This window comes from Rattus norvegicus, chromosome X, assembly GCF_021556685.1.
Source record: "Rattus norvegicus strain SHRSP/BbbUtx chromosome X, alternate assembly SHRSP_T2T, whole genome shotgun sequence".
Lineage (NCBI taxonomy): Eukaryota > Metazoa > Chordata > Mammalia > Rodentia > Muridae > Rattus > Rattus norvegicus.
The window spans coordinates 72,554,217-72,566,893 of NC_141554.1; positions in this window are offsets into that span (position 1 = coordinate 72,554,217).

The window sequence follows — 12,677 nt, forward strand, 5'->3', positions numbered from 1 at the left end:
AAGTTGCCTCACTGCTTCTGTGGGAGCGGCCATTCTGGGTCATAGCAGCATTTTTTTGGGTCTTCTCTCTCCCAGCTAGAGAACTCAACCCTCAGCAATCTCTGGGCTCAATTTAGAAAGGGTGCGTGTGGCCTTTGGGCCAGCTGGCCTGTGGCAAAGGCAGGGTGAGCTGTGGTCACATTCCCTGGAGGCTTTCCTGCCAGCTCCCTGTGGGGCTGGCGCAGATCCCTTGGCTTCAGCCTGCAAGAAAAGAACAGGGGCTCACACACGCATGCTTTTCTGTGGCATCCTAACCTCCTCCCCAGCCCTGCAGCAGTGTGGCCTGCCTAGAGCACAGTGGTGTAGAAGAGGGCACAGGCGGTGAGTTGGGGTACCCAGGATATGGAAGCCTAAAGGGCTGGCCCTTGAGTTCTCTTGCTCCCTATTCCTTCTTTGGTGGAAGTCTCCAATCAATGAAGGTGTCCCTTCAACTTTATGGGCACAGGTATCAGAACCAAGTCCTTTCCAGGCAGTGTGGATGCCTGGCTTCTTGCTCCCACCCCCAGGGAGACTTTAAATCTGAGAGGCATGCATCTTAGGGGGCATCATGTTGAGAGCCCTACGGGAGTCTGGGCTGCTCCTACTAGGGCCACACGACTTTGAAGCCCCAGCTAGGCAGGATTGTCGGTTCTCTGGCCTCCCACTTTGAAATCTGTGATTTGGCCTCCACAGCAAAAGTAAAAAGTGTAGCCGGGAGAAAAGCTCTTTCCCATCCTCAGTTGCTTGATGCACTGAAGGCAGTGCCTGGAAGGACACAGTGCAGGAGAACAGGGAGAGAGACCTGCCGAGGACAAGCCCCAACCTTGCTTCTCCTCGCTATGGAACCTCTTTTCAGCCTTCACAGCCCAGGTTTGCTAGAGGCTCAAATGAGTCAAGGGATGGAAACAAATTTTAGAATACTAAGAATTTATTGGGTGCTCAGTGTGCCGGGCACAAACCCTCTATAGTATTAACTCACTTAAGTCTCAGGACAACCCTAGGACCTGGTGGCCTATTGTTTTGGCACTTTCAAAATGGGATGTGGGGGAGATCTGGGGCCCAGAGTTAATAAGTGACAAAACTGGCTTTAGACCCAGGCTGCCTGGCTCCAAAACCTTTCCCCTTAACCACTATGCTGCAGTATAAAAGACTGCACATGCCTTAGTATTATTTTTTAATAACTGCTTCTCACTAAGGCTGGTTGTGGTTGGAACTCTTCAGAGAGGGAACTCGAAGGCAGAGCAAATGAAGATTGGGAAGAGAGAAAACCAATGTCTGTTTTTTCCAGGGTCTACAGAAGTCAGCTCGACTCAGCCCTGGTTAGGAACCCCAAGGCCCTTCCCTATTCTCTAATTTGGTCTTGGGGGCACATGGTGGCTGCGGCAGTTCTGGCTGGGGTGGGGGTGGAGGGCAGGTTGGTGGGGCAGAAGCAGAGAGTGAGCCACTAATCAGAAGCAGCGGGCCTGCCCGGGCTGCACCCGACAGTTTGGCTGGCTCTTTTGCAGCCGCGCCGCGGAGTGCCTGCTGAAAGGCCCCTGCTCCACCCTGGAGCTACCGGCGGCAGGGCGGGCTGCTCGATGATGGAGAGCCCACGAAGCCCCTCCCCAGGGGCCTGCTGCCACTCTGCTTTGATAGCCAGTCCGGGCAGCAAGTCCGCAGTCCAGCAGCTCCTCCGGCATTGAATACATTCTTCTCAGCCAAGAAGGAACGCGGAGAGCTAAGGGGATCCAGATGTGGGACTCTGCTGGGCTTGAACCCCAAATATCCCAAATACCAGCCAGGCTACAAGGAAACCTAGGGACACACAGGACCTTTCCTGAGGGCCTGGACCCCAGTGTCAGCCCTGATAATTCTAGTGTGGGTGGCAGGGCAAGAGCGTAGTGGGACCTCTGAACTCCTGAGTCCATGCTTGGTCCTGATGCTGACTGCTGGGGCTACCAGCTATTTGCCATGTAGAGTTGATTAGTGAGTAGTTGTGAAACCTGTGTAGAGGTTGTTACGTATGTTTAGAGTCATAAGCCTTGTGCTCTCCTGAGAATCCACTACTCCTCTCTTCCGAGACAGGGTTTTGTCAGCCTCAAGGACAAGTGTCACAAGGCATGAACGTCAACTCAAACTCCCTGTCTTAAGGCATGACCTTGAGCAAGTCATTCCAGTTCTCTGGGCCTCCTTGTCATAATCCTTCTAATGGAAGTATGTGTGGGCATCCTGCCTTGTGAGGAAACATGGGGTTTGGCCCTGGGAGTTGAACATGGCACATGGAAAAGGAAAGAAACACAAAGGAAAAGGAAGCCAAATTACTGGAGTCCTTAGATCAGTGTCATGCTTCCCACTTGGAGGTCCATGCTACCTCCTCCTCTCACATGGCCAGACCCTGGCTGAAATAGTCCCTGCTGTTGAAACTAGAGCCTGAAAAGAAAACGAAGTCAGGTAAGTCTGGGTGCATCCTCAGAAGTGTGCTTTTTAAGAGCAGGTGTCAGACAACCCGTGGGACTGTGTTCTTCAGTAGGTTATGACCCCAGACCAATGGGCATCACATGCTTATGTGGTAGCACAGGGCATGGACTAAACCACTCATAACATAATATGATGAACTTTTAAAAAGTCTCCCTATCCTCACAGCTCTTTTCCAGCCTCCAACCAGCCTGGAGAGCCTGAAATTACACCATTAGCACTTTACAGTAAGTTATTATTTGCCATTGACACCACAGTGTGAATTAGCTGATTAGCTTGCTGGAGGACTGCAAGTTATGAGAGGGGATTCGTTTCCTCTGCAGCTTGGCAGGGAAGCGCTGGGCCTGACTCAGGCACAGAGGAACAGAGCCAGACCCCTAGGACTGAGGAGCTGACAGGTCAACGGCACCCATCTTCTACAGCATCACAAGAATCCAAAGACCCAGGCTCAAGTTCTCCCTTCACAACTAATCAAGCTGTGTGGAGGTCATACAATTCTGCACCTTGGTGTCCTCCTGTATACAAGAGGTAGAGCCTGTCCTGGATGGGGACAAGAAAAGTAGAGTGAGTGCTGGCATGTGGAGAGCAGTCAAAGACTGGTATCTAGTGATCTTCTAAACTAGGCTCACCCAGCGGTGCTCCCATGGTCCCAGGGAAAAGAGCTTAGAAAAAGAAAGGTTGGAACTTAGTGAGGAGCAGGTAGTCACTTTGTGGAGTACCTAATTCCTGGTCTTACACAGGCATAGAAAGGTAGATAAAGGAAAAGAGGGAAGGAAAGAGGGAGTGAGAGGGCCAACTTGAGCCTATCCTCCTCACTGCATTTCCTTTTAAAATAAAACCCATTTATATATAAATGTTGGCCTGATGCCCAGTCTCTGTAGAAAAGCTTTTCTGTATTAAACGCTACAATGAATTAAATTAACCATAATGATTTCTTTGTGAATGGAAACCTCTTTCTCTCTCTCTCTCTCTCCTCTCTCTCTCTCCCCCCCACCCCCTTTCTTTGTGACATGGTTTTGATCAGGCTTTCCCTCCCTCCTCAACTGTAACATGCCCCAACTCCCCACCTCATCTTCCATCCCCCAACACCCCTACCAGCATGATTGGCCTCCCAGTGAGTGACCAGTTCTGGGAGCCTTTCCCAAGGTTAAACAGATGCCTTGTAGTGCCCAATGTAGAGCAGAAGTTATCTAGCTCATGTGTGCCAGGGAGCCATGTTCTGGAAAAGCATTGCCCACTGTAGTTTTCTACCTGTGCAGGGAATATCTGAGCAGCACTCCTCTCGGGCTATAAACTAGATCAGGTTGTATTGAGTTTAGCACCTCACTAGAAGGAACTGCAAAGGTGCTGTTCCTGTGGGAAGGTATGTACCTGACTGCACACAAGAGAGGGGGATATATTAGGGGGTCTTCATGAATGAAGCCTGCTCGAGGACATATCTGCCCACAGAGACACCTTTATGCATGGCTATTGGGACTTTTGTCCATGATCCTTTGGTGCCCTTTTCTACCTGTATGTATGAAAACACTTGAATGTCGATCATGGGAGCCTTCCCGGGCCCACACCTGAACATACAGAGAGAAGTTAGGCCTGAGTTCTGCCTACTAGGCACTCCCTGGAAGATGCTAAGCAAACAGCGGTCAGAAGCTGGGCAATGACTGCCAGCTGGTGGAGCCTAATGCTGGTAGCATTAAATCTGGGAGCCGACCAAGGGTCCTAAATAACAGCAATCTTTCCCATGGGCATAAACCTCGATATGTTCAAGGCCCTTTTATAGGCATGCTGCCATTTCTCCCACACATCAAGCCCATAAAGCACATGTTATTATACCCAGTTTACAGAAGTGAAGACAGAGTTTCAAACCTCTGGTACCAGTTAATAGCCCAGCTCTGCCCAACCCGCTTCAAATTCCATCTCTGCCAGGTAAGCCACAAGCAACTGTTGATTCCTGCCCTCCGGCTGTAGCTCACACACTTCCCCACGTTTCTACCCCGCCCCCAGGATGTCTTTCCCATACCTCTAGAATCCCATCTGTGCCAGGACAGGTGCCCAGAGCCCAGCTCAAAAACGCTGAGTCACTCTGGGTGCCACAGGATCTCTTCTTCTTCCTTAGCATCCTTCCCACTCCCAAAGAAAGCCTGTTACCATTTCTAACACTCTGTGGTGCATCTCTGGTTCTGCTTCCTCCCCTCACAGTCTCCTGCTACTTCAACCAGTCTTCCAAGATCACACTGGGACTTTCCCCAGATGGTGGTGCTGTGGGAGAGCGGGGCTGTTCTCCAGCATCTCTTTCCTCCTTCCACACAGAAGCAGCCATGCTTCTTGGGGAAAGATGAGAGACAGTCCACTGTAAAATACAGAGTCAACTCCAGTATTCGTGCACTTTCTTTTACCATGCACTGTTGTGATAGATGAACACTTTGTGGTAGCTCCAGGATTCATCGACTTGGAGAGGCTGAAATCAAAGCTAGGGACTGCCCACAGCAAGTACAGATGTGAAAAGGAAGAGGGAATTGCTGTAGTTTGGGTAGAGAGATGAGATGGATAACTAGCAGGACTATGAAACCTTTGTGACCAAGGTCCAAAAGCCTATGGAAAATCAGACCCTTGCAGCTACAGAACTCAGCCGGCAAACCCCAAAGAATCAGCCCAACAAAGGTGGATTTCTCCTGAGGGCCTGGCATCCCCTAGAAGCTTTGTGGAGGGGGAGACACAGCAGCCTGGGAAAGGGAAATCCTCTCGAGTCACATAAGATGCAAAGGGCAAGAACGTGGGACGAAGGCCCGCCCCTACCCTTGTCCTTTCCCCGATTGCCCTTCAGCTGGTGGATACTGGCTTGGTCCTGAAGCTGGGAGAGTTGTACCTGTCTTTTTGAATGGCTAGCCACTCAACTCTTGTCGCAGGGCAGGGGGTGGGGAGTGGGCTGCAAGTTAATGACTGTACCCCTAGCCTTTATTCCCATGGATGCTCCTTCTCGGACGGCAGTGGTGGTGGGGTCACACAGGAGAGAGACCATGCAATGAGGCTGGCCCCAGAAGAGCTTGGCAGGGTGCCAGCAGGCCTGCCCTGGCACAGAGATGTGAACGCATGGCCGTTGCAACTGGCCTAATTGCTATCTCATCAGCTCTCTCAGAGGCTTAGTCCACAGCCAAGGAAGGGAGGTTTCTGCTGGAAGACATGAGGGAGCCAGAGGAGAGGTGGAGAACTCGGCACTTTGAAAGGCATGGACAAACCCCAGCATGCCCAGGGCAGAGACCCAAGTTTGGGGGTTAGGGGGAGAGGCAGGGAGAAAAAATAGCCAGGAGGAAGAGACTAATATTTCCATTAGCCAAGCTCAGCTTCCCCTGTGACCTAGTGTCTCCTCCTAGCTGGCATTCTGATCTCCTTTCCCTAGGGTCTCGCTGGGCTTGTGGGCTTTTCTACTTGCTGTTGGCTCCCCAGACCACTACTGTCAGTCTCCCTGACTACATCAGCACCCCCCTTCTCTCTGAGGATGCAAAGACCTAATTATAGCGAGCAAACCAGAAGCTCCTCAGCTACATTTGGTACGCCTGACTGGCTCATGCTTCATGGCACTCTGTTCCCGAATTCTTACCTCTCTACTTATGGTCCCCTACTTTACATAATCTTCCTCAGTTTCTTTCATTCCCAGGCCCTTCTTCAGCAAGCTCCTTCAATGCTGGGGTCCTCCGAGTACCAATTTCAAAATGTTCTCCCGCTGGGTACTCTCAACCCCGCCTGTGGCTTCCACCACCTCCTCAGCAAGTGACTCCTGTGTCCCTTCAACCTGGACTACTCACTCCTCGAAGCTTCAGCCTGCATAGACATGTATTCAAATACATTCTATTTGCCTCTCCTCTAATCTAACCAACAGGGCCATTTGAGCACACTAGTTTCATTTCTCTAAGGGCAGGATCTCACCCCAACAATCCACCCGGGCTTCTAGCTAGAAATCTTTGCTCCTCCCTTTCTCTCGCCTCTCCCATCTAATTAATTACCACGTCCTGCCCATGCTACTCCTTCATAGCTCTGGAATCCATCCCAAGCATTCAGTCCGGACAAATGCTGCCTTTATCATTTTTCTGCCACCAGAGTGCATCGTCCGCTGAGCAGCCTCTACACCACAGGCAGTTAAGACCTTTTCTGTGTGTCCTTCCCCATTGAAAACCTGCTGCTGACTCGCCATTGCCTCTGGAGTCATGTCCAAGTTCCCAAACCTGGCAGATTGGCCCTTGGGTTCCAACCCCCACTCGCCCGGCTCATCGCCCCACCCCCAGCCCAGCAAGACTCCTGAGCTCAAGTCACATTCCACAGTTGGCCTCCACATCCATTGGTAAACCTTTACAAACACAGGCTTCTTAGATCAGAGGCTGGCTAAAAGTCTGCGCTGCGGGTGGATGCACTTCAACGGTTAAAGGGGACTCCCTTCGTCTAGAGCATGCAAGGCTCCAGTTCTGGGTTCCACTCTCAGTGCTGCAAAAACAAAAATGGAAAACAAAGCAAAGGTTAGTTTTCTCTGAGTTCCTAGATGGCAGGGTAACACACAGTTATAACCCCAAAACTCTGGCAACTAAAACTGGAAGAACATGAATTTGAGACCGGTCTGAGCTACCAACAAGAATGTGCTAGAGGCTGATGAAAGGGCTCAGTAGGTAAAGACATTCACTGCCAAACCTGACAGCTTGAATTTTATCACCGAGAAGGAAAGAACCAACTCCTGCAGGTTGTCTTCTGGCCCCCACATACAGTGTGACACACATGTGCATGCATTGCACACACAATACATAAGTGTGGGGAGAGAGAGAGAAAGAGAGGGAGGGAGGGAGGGAGGGAGAGAGAGAGAGAGAGAGAGAGAGAGAGAGAGAGAGAGAGAGAGTGCTCTTAGGGGCTTGATTAAGTAGCCAGGCTAATGACTTCAGTGCTTTGTGTTTGTAAAATGGGGCTAGAAACGGTTATCTCATAATGCCAGGTTTCTCTCATAAGAGACTAAATTACATCACGCTTTGAAGCATTAGAACAGCAAATGATGTATAGTAACTACTACATAAGGGTTCTAGAGAGATGCCTCAGAGGTTAAGAGGTTACACTTGCAAAAGATTTGAGGTCAGTCCCCAGCATCTATATCATGTGGCTCACAACTGCCTGTAACTCCAGTTCCAAGAGTTCTGATGTCTCTGCTCTCTGTAGCAGTCACACATGTGCATAGCCTCACACAGAGGTATACATGCATACACACGACTAAATATAAAGAAAAAATAAATTTAGGAATTGCTGTGTATGTACCAGCTATAATTCTTGCTTGAAGCACCATCTTTGGGAAGCTGCTTCAATCTCTGAGATTATGAGCAGTGCCTCTTTTCTGGGGGTCCAGAGTACTGACTGACTTCTGTCACAGCTGACACCTTCTGCCTATTGTTTTCCTCTCTTCCCTTGCTACTTGATATCAAGATATTTGCTCAGTTAGGTGTGTAGCTCAGTGATAAAGTGCTTAGGGTGCACAAGGGTCTGAGTTCCAGTCCCAGCTCCCGCATTCTGAGAAGCAGGGAGTATTGTTTTCCTTATGTTTGCATCTGTGTCCTGTATTGTGATTTTTCCTATGAACCTCCAACTAGCCAGAGAGTACTATCGTTGCTGTCATCTGAGAGATGAAGGAATTTTCTTAAGATCACACGAGCTAGAAATCTGCACAATGCTTAACTAAATCCAAATTTGGGACTGCCCAACAGCTCAGTGGTACAGTACTTCTCAAGAAGGTACATGGTCCTGAGTTCCAACCCCAGCAGTTGAAAGAAAACAAAACAGTTTAACAAAGATAACCAAGTCTACAGGATTCCAACCAGGTGATGTTTCAAGTTCACCTAACTGCCTAGGTAGGGAGCAAGTCTAGAAATGTTGCCGTAAAAGGACGGAGTAAAGAGCTATGGACAGGCTGGCTTTCTAAAGGAGACACAACTCGAGGGCAAGGACTATGCCCTCCCAACCATCTGTTTGAAGCCTACCAATGCTGGTATGTATGTTTCAGTAGTGATGCCAACCCATGTGGCAGACACATGTGTAATGAGGTCATGCCGGAATGCTAGGGATAGAAGACTTCATCTCCAGAATACCCACTCACCTCTGTATAGTCCCTCCAGGGTTGCAGGATACTTCTCCATTTTAGTTTGTTGTTTGATCCATTTTGTGTACCTGGGACTGAGTGACCATCGCTCAGCTAGGACAGTGACTAGTCCACTTAAGAAGTGTCAGAGCTGGAGGTCCCAACACTTACTCAGCACCCAAAGTGTTTGACAAGACCCACTCACTTCCTTCCAGCTAGGAGCCTGATGAGAATTGGGGAGGTTATTCCCCATAGAAAGAGGGATGGAAATGAGGTGATTGGGCATACTTTCTGCAGATAGAGACACTCCATTCACTCTCACATGCTAGTCCAAGCCTCACAAGAGATGATAGAAGTGGAATGCTTGCTGCTTCATTTAGTACTCAATGCAGAGCCAACATCTGACATCTCTGTTGCTTACCAACTATAAGGCCTTGAAAAAGTCACATGCTCCTCCATACCTCTGTGGTCCTCTTCTATAAGACTGAGACAATCTGGTCTGCCTTGTAGAATTGATGTAATCATGAGAATCCCTATATAAAATGGCTGACATACGAGTAAGCACTAATAAATGACAACAGTTGTTTATTCCCTTAGATTTGATCTTGGGGACACAGCAATAAAGGCTCTGGAGCCATCTGGGTTCCAAGGCAGTTTATTTTTAATATTTATACCCCTCTCCCCACCTTTCTTTCCCATGGATGGAGGCATTGAACAGCCTCCACTTACTCATCTCTGCTACTTCCTTTGAGATGCAAACTGTTTCTTTACCTACCAGTTTGTGATCTTTGACAAGTGAATTGACTTCTCCGAGCATCTGTTTCTTCAGCAAGAGGCTGATTAAAAGATTAAATGAGTGAATATTTAACACACACCGTGAATATTTAACTGGCTCCAGGCACAGAGGACATGCTCTGAGCATCATTCTATCAGCCAAAGACTTGAGAGGCATGAGCTAGTGTCCTTTTCCCAAGGTCTCACATGAGACCTTTCATGAACAATAAGCTGGAGCCAGCTGCAATAGATGAGTTTTCTTTCATTCATCCTCCATACCCCTGGGGGTGGGGGCTTTATCCAAGACACCCCCCCCAGGCTCCTCCAAATTAGGCTAGAACAGTCCAGAACCTTTCAAAAAGTCTTTTGTTGCTCTTGGCCAGCTCAGAGACTATGGAAAGAAGCCTCACTCTATTCCTGGGGAATCAGAGGTAGGAAGTTGGACAGAATCCACCTTCACCCATATCCCGGTGGCACCAAGGCAGAGAGGCCTACTTCCTGGAGCCTCCCAGGCAAGGAGGCCAGAGTTGAGAGCCCACAGCTGGGGTCCAGGCCACGGAAGGCAGGTGACGCCTGAGGACCAGTTCTGGAGTCATTTACATACAGCAGGCTCCTGGAGTCAGCTTGCATTTGTGTCCAGGTGCCTGCTCTAGGCTCCCGCGGCTCCACCCACCACTCTTGCCGCCACCGCCTTAGCCATCCACGGAGGCTTTCAAGAACCCGGAAGGAAACAAGAGCTCAAGTCCTAGTCCGCTGGGGTCAGCGTGTGGCTGCTGGCGCGGGCTTTCACTCAGGAGCGGTGACAGGCGCATGTAAATGACCCCTGGGCGCTCGGCCCGCCCCGCCCCCAGAGCCGCGTGGAGGGAAATGGGGAGAGGCCCAGGAATTGTTTGTAATTAGTGTGTTTTTAAAGGCTTTTCCGCGAGCCTTTAGCCGAGTTCGGAGGAGGGCAGCTTGCCAGGGAGCATTGAAATGGAAATCCTGGGTTCTAGCCGGGACACTCTTGGAAGGAGATTCTTCCCAGAGAAAAGGCCAGAGGCCTGTCCCCGCCCCCGTCCCCCTGTCCACCACCCCTCTAGCGCCTACGCGGCCAGGCAGGCTCAACGAGGTGGGCGGCTTTGTGGAACCGCATTCCTACCCGCGGGCCTCAGAACCCGCGGGTCAGCCGAGCAGGAAAGGTTGCGGGCGGCCGCAGCTGCCACTGCCCCCCACCCCAAGCAACCTGTTTCCCCCCACCCCAAACCGGCCACATCCAGAGTTACCTCCTCTGGCTACCCAGAGGTCGTGTGTATATGCAGCACTTCCAGAACAGAGTGAGTGGCAGTTGAAAGCTTGCAAAACTTTTGCACATCCACCGGGCCAGTGGAGCCTTGCAGAAACTCGAGGGGCTACTGTCCATCATTATCAATTCGCAAAGGCGTTGAGCAGAGGATTCTTTGAGGAGGGGGATTCTTTAGCAAAATCAGAGCTGGGCCTAAACCCCAGCCCAGGTCTGTCTAAACCCTGAAGTCTTTAGGATGCCTCGCAGCTACTCTAACCCAGGCTGCTGCTCCCACACGGTGCTGACACGCAGGCAGGACTGTTGCGGTGCAATCCCCGAGCCTTGTGGTCTAGGATCATTTCCTGTGGCCTGAAGTACTTATTTGCAAGTTGTAAGGACTGCCCGGTTTTTAGAAGCTTCGCTGAATGCTTCCAGCTGGGAATTTAACCTTCTCAGACCCAGCTGTGGATCTTAAGAGCTCTCTTAGTTCCCACCCATTTTCCTAGAACCTCCAGAGGTAAATTGGGGCGGTTGGAGATGGGACAGTGAAAAAGTACTGGACTAAGATCCAGGAGGGATACCTGGGACTGCTTCTGCCAACCAGTTTCCCGTGACCTCTCTGTAGGTCTCTGACCTAAACTCTAGGGTAGAAAAGAGCTGGCCTGCCCCTGTGTGCAGGCTGGGTCTCTTGTTTTCATTACAACGTGAATGGAGCCAACCTCTTCCCAACTCAAGGTCTTGTAAGAACAATAAAATTGCTGCTTATGAGAACTGCCTAGGTAGGTCGGCAGAGGAAACTGTTCTCAACCCCTTTCCCCACCTCTCCAGCACTAGACAGATAGACAACTTGAGGCGCAGGGGACTAGAGTGACTTACTTAGGGTCATCTAGGGAAGCCAGTGGGAAAGTCAAGATTAAAAATCAGTTCAGTAAAGGTGGCACCAATGGCTGGACGAGATTTCACACACAGCCTGATCATCGCTAAGCCACTCCCAATACAATTGTAATAATTCAGATTTAAAATCCTGTGCAAACCACAAATGAATTTATCTTCGAAAACCCTGCTGTGTATAAGTCTCCTGTTATTCATTATTCATCTTCTAAACATACCATGTTCTGTGCGAGTCTCCAGAGATGGTCAAGCTCTCACTACATTACTTTGGCCCTTACATCTGCACTAGAGCAAAATGGTGGCCATTTGCCAGGCAAGGGATCTCCGTATTCCTCAGCAGCCTCCCGTCTGTGTCTGAACCTCCAGCAACCTCAGAGCCTGGGGCTAATGCTGGGGTCTCTTGCTCCACCCCCCCTCCACCCCACTCACCAAAAGGGTTGCTCAGACACAGTTCACCCTCCTTGTTTCTGCCCTTCCTTTGGTTTAAGAAGACAAAAGTACACAGATCAGGTTCTGGAAGTTACGGCAGAGTAATGGAAGTTTCATCCATATTTCAGAGGTGCCTTTGCATGTGTTTCCCTGGTGTCTTGCTTCAGGAATGAAGCCTTTCTGAGTCTGCCATCACATGCAAAACATCAAGGAACTGGAGCATGTATATTAAGCTGCCAAAGGTCCTAAGAGATTCCTAGTTCAACCCCCTCCAGTTAGACATGGAGAAACTGAGGCCCAGAGTAGGGACAGAAACATAGGAATCTGGCAGCAAAGCACAGACCAGAAACCTCTTCTGTTTTCACAGTCAGTATGTTTCTCCACCCTCCCATCTACCCTGCTGCCTCCTGAATATAAGTGTAGGCTCGCCCATGTGTGTGTTAATGCAGGTTGACAGCTTCTGGGAGGGTCACACATGGAGCCACACACCGGCCCATTCAGTCTGACATATACCCCAGCTGGCTTTCCCCCAACATGCACTCTGCCATGCACGATCACTGGCACCTCCCCACCCCTTTCCCTCCACTCCTCTTCCTTCACTACCCTTGCCTAAGTGCATCCAAACTGATGCACCAGGCAACCCCCGCTGTCTGAACCCATGTCTCTTTGTTGATATGGCTGCCCACGGCTGTGCACAGAAGCACTTGGAGGTGCTGGGGGTTGGAAAGATGGGAAGGTTGCATGGCCCAGAAC